The sequence below is a fragment of the Myotis davidii genome, unplaced genomic scaffold (genome assembly GCF_000327345.1).
Source record: "Myotis davidii unplaced genomic scaffold, ASM32734v1 scaffold1586, whole genome shotgun sequence".
Taxonomy (NCBI): domain Eukaryota; kingdom Metazoa; phylum Chordata; class Mammalia; order Chiroptera; family Vespertilionidae; genus Myotis; species Myotis davidii.
The window spans coordinates 261,008-269,688 of record NW_006296798.1 but is presented as its reverse complement, the minus strand read 5'-3'; positions in this window follow the sequence as shown (position 1 = coordinate 269,688).

Sequence of the window (8,681 nt, the reverse complement as noted above, 5' to 3'; positions counted from 1 at the left end):
TGTGAGCCATCTCTCAAGAAAGCATTACCAATGTCAAGCAATGAATTTTAAATGTGATTGCTTCTTGCTAATGAATCCATGAATGATTTATTCTGTTACTGATAGTTTTCCAGTTTTATCCAAATGGTCTATAATAAGCACATATTAATATTGGAATGAAGAAATTACTATAGTCATTCATTTCCATTTGAAAAACATTGTATGTGGTTCTGTTCAGTTATTATTAATAAGTTAATGTTGAATCCACAAATCCAAGATTTTGCTTTAAAACCTTTAACAATATCTTAGGAACCTTTTTAATGTGTGTGCAATTGTGAGATTGTGTATGTCTTTGAGCATTCATTTAGTTACTTTATAAAGGAGTTAACTGCATCACCATGATGCCATGGTATTGGTTTTGGCCTCAGTGAGCTTTCTGTGTCAAAGACAGAAACTAGGATCTTGGGGGAAAAAAAGAGTCATAAAGCAAGTGCTTGATAGATATTTGTAAATAAAGAAAAGAAGGAAAGGTAGATCAAGGTAAGGAGGGTAAATGATTGAGAGGAATATACAATGTTTGAGAAATATTTTGATAGGTGATTCCTGAATCTTGTATTGTTATGCAAGATATAAAAATTGAACAAAGGTGTTCTCCCTAATAAAGGTGTTTTATTGGAATTTTAAGGGATACAGGTTAGGTACAACAAGGAGAATGAAGTGCCTGGACAAATCCCTATATCGCCATGTAATTTTTGTCAATTCATTTTTACTTTCTTAACCTTAGAGTTCTCATTAAGTGTAATGCTGGCAATTAACCAAAGAACCTCTGAACTCTATCTTCCATTTGGATCTGGTGTTTCATTTATTTATTTGACTTTGTGGCATATTTATGGCTAGCATATTTTTCAAAGAACAGTGCAGATATTTTAAAAAATGAGGTTTCCAATTTATTTAATTTGATGAGAAGCCTAAAATGTAATAAAATTATATTTAACAAATGAATTTTTTGAAAAGGAAAACAGTTTCTGACATAAATTCTGGAAACTATTATCATTATCCCATGTGATTTATTGTTTTCTGTATTATTGTTTAAGTTTTGGAAGAGGAAGAAAGTTAAAATCCTAAGTTTCATTATTTTAGTTTCCATATATTCCATTTATTCCATATATTCAGGTATGGAATAAATTAAAATTTATTAGAATGGGTTAAGTATAAGATGTTTTATGTGTTTTTCCCACCTTTGCATATAAAATGGACCTCTGCCCAAGTAGCTGCTAAAGCATATAATGGTTACAATTGGAAATATTGAGAGAGGTCAAAATTATTTCTTATGCTTACTATTCTTTATGAGTTTTAATTTCTTCATCTGTTAGTTTAAACACTCGCATGTTGCCACTTCCTCATTGAACAATAGACCAATGACCTACTAATGCCACTGCTGGTTCCTGTTCACCCCTCCAAACAAAGTTCAGATTCTCCAAATTGAGACAATCACTCTGGAGCCCCCAAATAGAAAGCATTGGGAAGTAATTCAAGATTAATGAAAGAGATGATGACTTTCTAGACTAGAATTTCTACTACATCTGTTATTAAACTTGTATTCTTTCGTCATTGATGGACCTCTTTTGTCTTTGCTTTTATCTTCTTAAAAACAGGGGTATGCCCTGACCGGTTTGGCTCAGTGGATGGAGCGTTGGCCTGCGGACTGAAGGGTCCCAGGTTCGATTCCGGTCAAGGGCATGTACCTGGGTTGCGGGCACATCCCCGGTGGGGGGTGTGCAGGAGGCAGCTGATCGATGTTTCTAACTCTCTATCCCTCTCCCTTTCTCTCTGTAAAAAATCAATAAAATATATATTAAAAAAACAGGGGTGCTAGAAGAACCATACTATAAGGCTGTTCTAAGGATAAACTAAATTATTACATTGAGATGTTAAGAATATTGCATAATGTCCTATAACACATAATTATCTCTCTCTCTCTCTCTCTCTCTCTCTCTCTCTCAATGAGTGCTCTCTGACATTTTTTCTTCCATTTATCCAACTCCATATTTCAAGGTAGATTCACTCAAAAATATTTATTTTTCACATGATATGTGCCAGACATTTTTCTTGTTTGAAGAGATTCAAAAATGAACAAACAGACCAAGTGCCTGCCCCATGGAGCCTCACATCTGGGGTGTGTGTGTGTGTGTGTGTGTGTGGTGACTGCCACAGCAGCCAAAATAAACTATGAAATCAGTAAGCAACATAAATGTTCCATGTGTTCCATGGCAGTAGCTATAATCAAGGAAGGTTATAATTCCATAGAGGGGGAGGCAAACCCACTTTGTGAAGATAGTAGCTGAGCTGAGATTCAGTGAAAGGAAGAAGAGATATATGTCACCTTAAAAAGCAGAAAATGAAGCAATTCAAGAAAGAAGAATAAATTAAGGTGGGAAATATCTTGCAATATTCAAGGGGCAGAAGAGTAATGAGTGAAGTTTAAGTATACTAGTAGTAAGTAGGAGCCTGTCATTGGAGTGGTGGGACGGTGGGGACCGCATAGTTTGAGAGGACATTGGAGAATAAATCAAGGGCCAAAGCATATAAGGTCTTATTTACCATGTATATGAGTTGGACTTCATTTTAGAGTAACAGAAAAGGAGTTTAATTTTTTTATGATGTGGTCTGATTCAGGAAAGGGTACCTACTAATGTTGAATAGAAAAGAAATTTCAATAATAGCTGGATTTGAGAGTAAAAAGGGTACAGAGGCAAATACAACAATTTCAGTGATGGGTAACAGAGCCCTGACCAGGGAGTGATGAAAGGGAGCAGATGACATGCTAGATGGCTGGTGTGGGTCAGGACTGATGACCCAAGGTATTGTTCACATTTTTAAATAGTAGATTACTGCAGATTTGTGGTTTGCTGATAAATATAATAAAACAGAGAAAAAAATGATGATGCAGAAGAGGAATCCTTTAACTAAAGGCATTAATCTGATTAATGTCTTTAATGACCACAACACAGCCACCACTTGCCTGGGACTGAAGATGTGGTTAATGGGAATTTTATCAAAGCACAACACAACCATCACCTCAGAATAGAAATGAGAGTCACCCAGGGGGCAGAAACTAAGTGTGAGGCTCAAGGATGACAGAAGAGAGCGTGAAACAAAATCATGTCAAAAAAATAAGTGGCTCATACCTCAACTCCCCATTCTCTCTTAGAATTATGACACCCATATCAGCCCACTCTAATTGAGTCACATTGACAAAATGATGATTTATAATTAATTCAGGAAGAAAAATTCAGCATTTTGCCCTTAGGTAAGAAGTTTCTACCCACCCGCACTAAAATTTACCTCTGCCCAGAGGCCTTAACACCACTGTCTCCTTTGCTCCTTAAAGAAAGAAGATAAGACATTCTTCATTCTTCACCACAATGCACATTTAGTAGGAGCTCTCTAAGTCAACTTTGCTTGACCAATTGAGAATTAACACTTGAAGAAAGAGTTAAAGAAAAAGTACTTCCCAATTTCTCATTGTTTAATAATTATGAGATGAAATCAGATGAAGACACGAGTTAAATCAATTTTCAGTGGGAGCAAACTGAAATACAGCTAATTCAACTGTGACAGGAACAGGCTCTGCTCATTCTATCAATTTGAAGTCCACGTAGATGAAAGACTGTGGAGCACGCAGATGTGGCTAAGAGCAACATCCAAATTGGTCTGTGGTCACATCATTCCAATATGAGCTCCTCAAGGAGTATAGATGGGGCCCCAGAGCATAAGGCATTCCTTTCATGTCACATGCCCATAAAATATTATGTTAAGTGTGTGACATACTAGAATGAAGCAAAGAAAAGTTGCCTACAATGGCATTAGAACATTAATATATCACTTTAGCTGTTTCCATATTCACATTATTTTATTTTCTGATGTGTGAGGCCCATCACTCAGGACTAATCACCACGACCGGTGATTTGCCCTCCAATGTCCTCGGACCATGAGCTATTTTATGTATCTAATTCAATAAAACCACCTTCGGCTTCTGGATGAATGATCACATTGCAAAATGAATTATTCTTAAACATTTGCCAAACCAGCAGTTTCTACTGGCATCCGTGACTGCATTAGGGAAGCTGATGTAGCCTGGAAACAGTTCAGAAAAGAGAAATGACTGCAAATAGGTGGACTCGCTGTCTACAGAGCAGGTGGTTCTTCCCTCTCCCTCACCAGGTACTGTGCTTTCCTGATTGCACCAAGGAAACGAAGTTATTTGAAAGCCACAAAAACAAATGCCACTGTGCTAAACCTAGCTTGGTTTCCCAATAGTACCCGAGCCCCTCACACTCTGGTAGTCTCCCCGAGGCGTGTCTTCCAAAGCCATGCAGCTTTTGTGGCAGCCACATGGGTTCCTCTGAGCCAGTTATGGTCAATGAGATATAAAATGATGTTTGTGGTTTTCTGGGAAAAGGTTTAGCTTTCTGATAAGAGAGAGAAGCTCTTATCCAGGTTTTCTGTTATATTGTAAGTGATTCGACAATTTTATTGGGAAAACTCATGATTCACCCAGGATTATCTGAGATCCTGTCAACAACTAAATTGTTTTATCTAATCCAAAAAAAAAAAAGCTTTTTCAAAGTCAGGAAGACTTAAGGTAAACCTCAACTATGCCTAAGCTCTTCAATTTTAAACAGCTTTCTTAAGCATTGTATGTCTCAATTTTCTTACCTGTAAGGCATAATTTTCCCCATTGAGGTTCATATTGGTTTTATTTTTTAACATTAATAAAATAAATTGCATTATACATTTCCAAAATTTGAGCCAACATTTGAGCCAACACAGAAGCCAATTCAAATATTTAAATGAATTCTTACTTGTTTAGAATGTGTTATTTACAAATATGTTCATGTAATCAGTTGGCTAATATTTAATAATAATATTTTCATCTATAAATGATGTGTTATTTTTGTCTAATTTTGTTTTGGAATTCAGACACACATAAGGAAATTTTGTTTTACATTGTTTCATATGATCTGAGAAAACTTAAAGAACCTAGAAATCCTCATTTTCTTCAAGACATAAAAGACACAAAAATGGCTAATAAAATCATCTGGGTCTAGTATTAGGTGGAAGGTAAATATTTGACAACTTTTATATGCCCTTCCCCATGGTTAATGACATATTCATATTCTTCATCTCTCTTTGTGACCACTTTTGCCATTTAAATTATCCATCTCCTCTCAACTTGAGAAAATTGCAAAGATTTGAAATTGTACATTGAATTATCCGGTATATATCAGATACTTTTGCATTTGATTTTGTAATTTTTTCATAATTGAAATGTTTATTACTTATCTCTTTTGCTTTAAACTGCACAAAACTGTGGTGTGACTTACATGTAACTAGAGGCCCAGTGCACAAAATTCGTGCACAGGGGAGGGGTGGTCCCTCAGCCCGGCCTGCAACAATGCCAATGTCCCTTGCCCTGGCCTCTGGCCAGAGGTCCCTCCCCTTCCTCCATGCAGCCAGGGTGCAGACGCTGGGCTCATGTCACTGGGCGAGATGCTAACCCAGTATTCCGTGCCCAGACCTCTGGCCAGAAGCAACTCCCCTCCCTCCGTGCAGCCAAGGAGCGAACACTGGGCTCGTGTGGCTGGACCGACGCCACCAGTAACCCACTCCAGCTGCTATGGGCACCACCATCTTTGTCACGGAGTGATGGTTAACTTGCATATTACTCTTTTATTAGATAGGATAATTTATTTAAAAAAACATTTTTAATTTTATGTTATTTAGTTTGTTGTGTATTTTTTTTCTATCCCATTTTCCTTTTTTAAAAATATTTATTGTTGAAAGTATTCATAGGTCCTCCTTTCCCCCCTCCCCCATTATCCTCTTCTAGCCCACTCCCATCCCCTCCCCAGGCCATCTCTACCTCATTATCTGTGACCACAGGTTATGCATATATGCATATAAGTTTATCTGTTGATATCTTCCCACCCAGCATAATACTCTCCAGGTCCATCCATGCTGTTTCAAATTGGAAGAGTTCTTCCTTTTTAATTGCTTCATAGTATTCCATTGTGCAGATGTACCATAGTTTTATTTATCCACTCATCTGCTGATGGGCACTTAGGCTGTTTCCAAATTTTAGCTATTGTAAATTGCACTGCTGTGAATATAGGGGTGCATATATTCTTTCAGATGAGTATTTTCTTTTTTCTTTTCTTTTTTAATGAATCTTTCTTCTTTGCTTTTTAAATATATTTTATTGATTTTTTACAGAGAGGAAGGGAGAGGGACAGAGAGTTAGAAACTTCAATGAGAGAGAAACATCGATCAGCTGCCTCCTGCACACCCCCCACTGGGGATGTGCCTGCAAGCAAGGTACATGCCCTTGACCAGAAGCGAACCTCGTACCCTTCAGTCCACAGGCCGACGCTCTATCCACTGAGTCAAACCAGCTAGGCCGAACCTTTCTTCTTACTTTATTTGTATTTATTTGGTTCAAATGTTTACTTTGCTTATTTTGAGTGCAAAAACTCATTACCCAAAAGTTATTCACCATTTTATCCCTTTGACTTCCTCTATTGTAATTATTATAAACACAATATACTCAACTTCAACTGCCTTCACCTAGATATAATTCTGGCCAGTGATTGTCATGAATTTTCAGTACTTGTCTCAGGATCCTACTTCCCCCACCACCACCACCACATTAATACAATATTATAGTTGGAAATACCACAGCAATGGATCTTGAGAAAGGAAGTCAAATTATCAAAATGAATTAACATCACAATAGAGACACACTCATAGTTAGAGAGTAGGCTGACAGCTGTCTGGGTAGGGGGTGGGGGAGCACTGATATAGCAAAAAAGAAAAGAAAAAAAACCTCATGGATGCAGGCAGCAGTATGGTGATTGCCAGGGGGAAGGAGGGGGTATGGAGGTGCGGGGAGAGGTGGAGGAGGTTATGGGGGGATGAATGGTGATGGACAGAGTTTTGACTTACTGTGGTGAACACACAATATGGTCTACAGATGATGTGTTGTAGAATTGTGTAACTAAAACATGTATAATTTTGTTAACCAGTGTCATCACAATAAATTCAATAAAAAAGGGGGAAAAATAAATAAACAACGATTTTTAAAAAAAGAATGGCAAGAAAATTTAAGAGCTTTGATATACAAAGTGGGGCAAAATAGGTTTACAGCAAAATAGGTTTACAGCTATAGAAAACAATACAATAATTAATAAATAATAATGCAAGAATAAACTCAATATTTTCTGTACTCACAACTTTATACCTACTTTTGCCCTACCCTATACAGTGGGGCCTTGACTTACGAGTGTCCCGACTAACGAGTTTTTTGAGATACCAGCTGTCTCTCGGCTGATTTTTTGCATTGAGTTGACAGAGTAATTTGAGTTAAGGAGCACCTTAACGAGCTCGGTCTCAGAACAAATTAAACTCGTAAGTCAAGGTCCCACTGTATGATGATGGTATGAATGGACTGTCAGAAAAGCCTGAGTAGCTTGATCCTAATAATTTATTGGGTAAAATCAATAAATCCTTTATTTATTTAAGCTGATGTTGGTTGCATTTTCTTTAGCTTTCTGCTGAATACATTTCTGACTTATAATTTCTATTGCTTCTTTTTCTAATGTATGTTTAAATCATATACGATTACCTCTCTTTATTGTTGAAAGTATTAAAGATGTCCCCTATTTCCCCCCATTGATTCCCTCCACGTCACCCTCCACCCAGGCCTTCACTGCACTATTGTCTGTGTCCATGGGTTATACATATATGTTTATAAGTTTTTTGGTTAATTTCTCCCCACATGCCACACCCCAATCCCTTCCTCCCCTCTAAGATAAGACAGTCTGTTACATGCTTCTATGACTCTGGATCTTTTGTTCATTGGTTGTTTTTGTTCATTAGATTCCACATTTGAGTGAGATCATGGGATGTTTTACTTTTGCTGTTGTTTTCTCTTTTTACCCCTAAGCTGATTATTAATGTTTACTTTCATTACTTTGTTGACATTTTATTTTCTAGAGAGTTAGATTTTTTTCAAATTATATTTATTGGGGTGACATTGGTTAATGAAATTATATGTTTCAAGTGTACAATTCTATAATACATCATGTGTATATCATTTTTGTGTTCATCACCCAAAGTCAAGTTTCCTTCTGCCACCATATATTTGATCCCCTGTACACTTTACTACTTCTCCACCACCCCTTTTCCCTCTGGAAACCACCATAATTTTGTCTATATCTATGAGTTTTTGTTTGTATGTATGTCCTGTATATTGATTTGTTGTTTTCAGTTTTTTATCCCACATATGAGTAAAATCATGTGTTTGTTTTCCATCTGACTTATTTCCCTTAGCATGATATGCTCAAGATCTAGCCATGTTATCACAAATGGCAGTATTTCATCTGTTCTTATGGCTGAGTAGTATTTCATTGTACATATGTACTACATCTTTATCCAATTATCGAAGGACACTTTGTTTGTTTACATGTCTTGGCCAAGGTGAATAATGCTACAATGAACATAGTAGTGCATATGTCCTTATGGAGACTTAGATTTCACATTTTGTATATGCTCTTCTGCTTCAGACTATATAATAATATTGTCTGCACTTCCTTTCTGTCCAATATCTTGAGTCTATTCCAATTAGTAATACATATTCATGA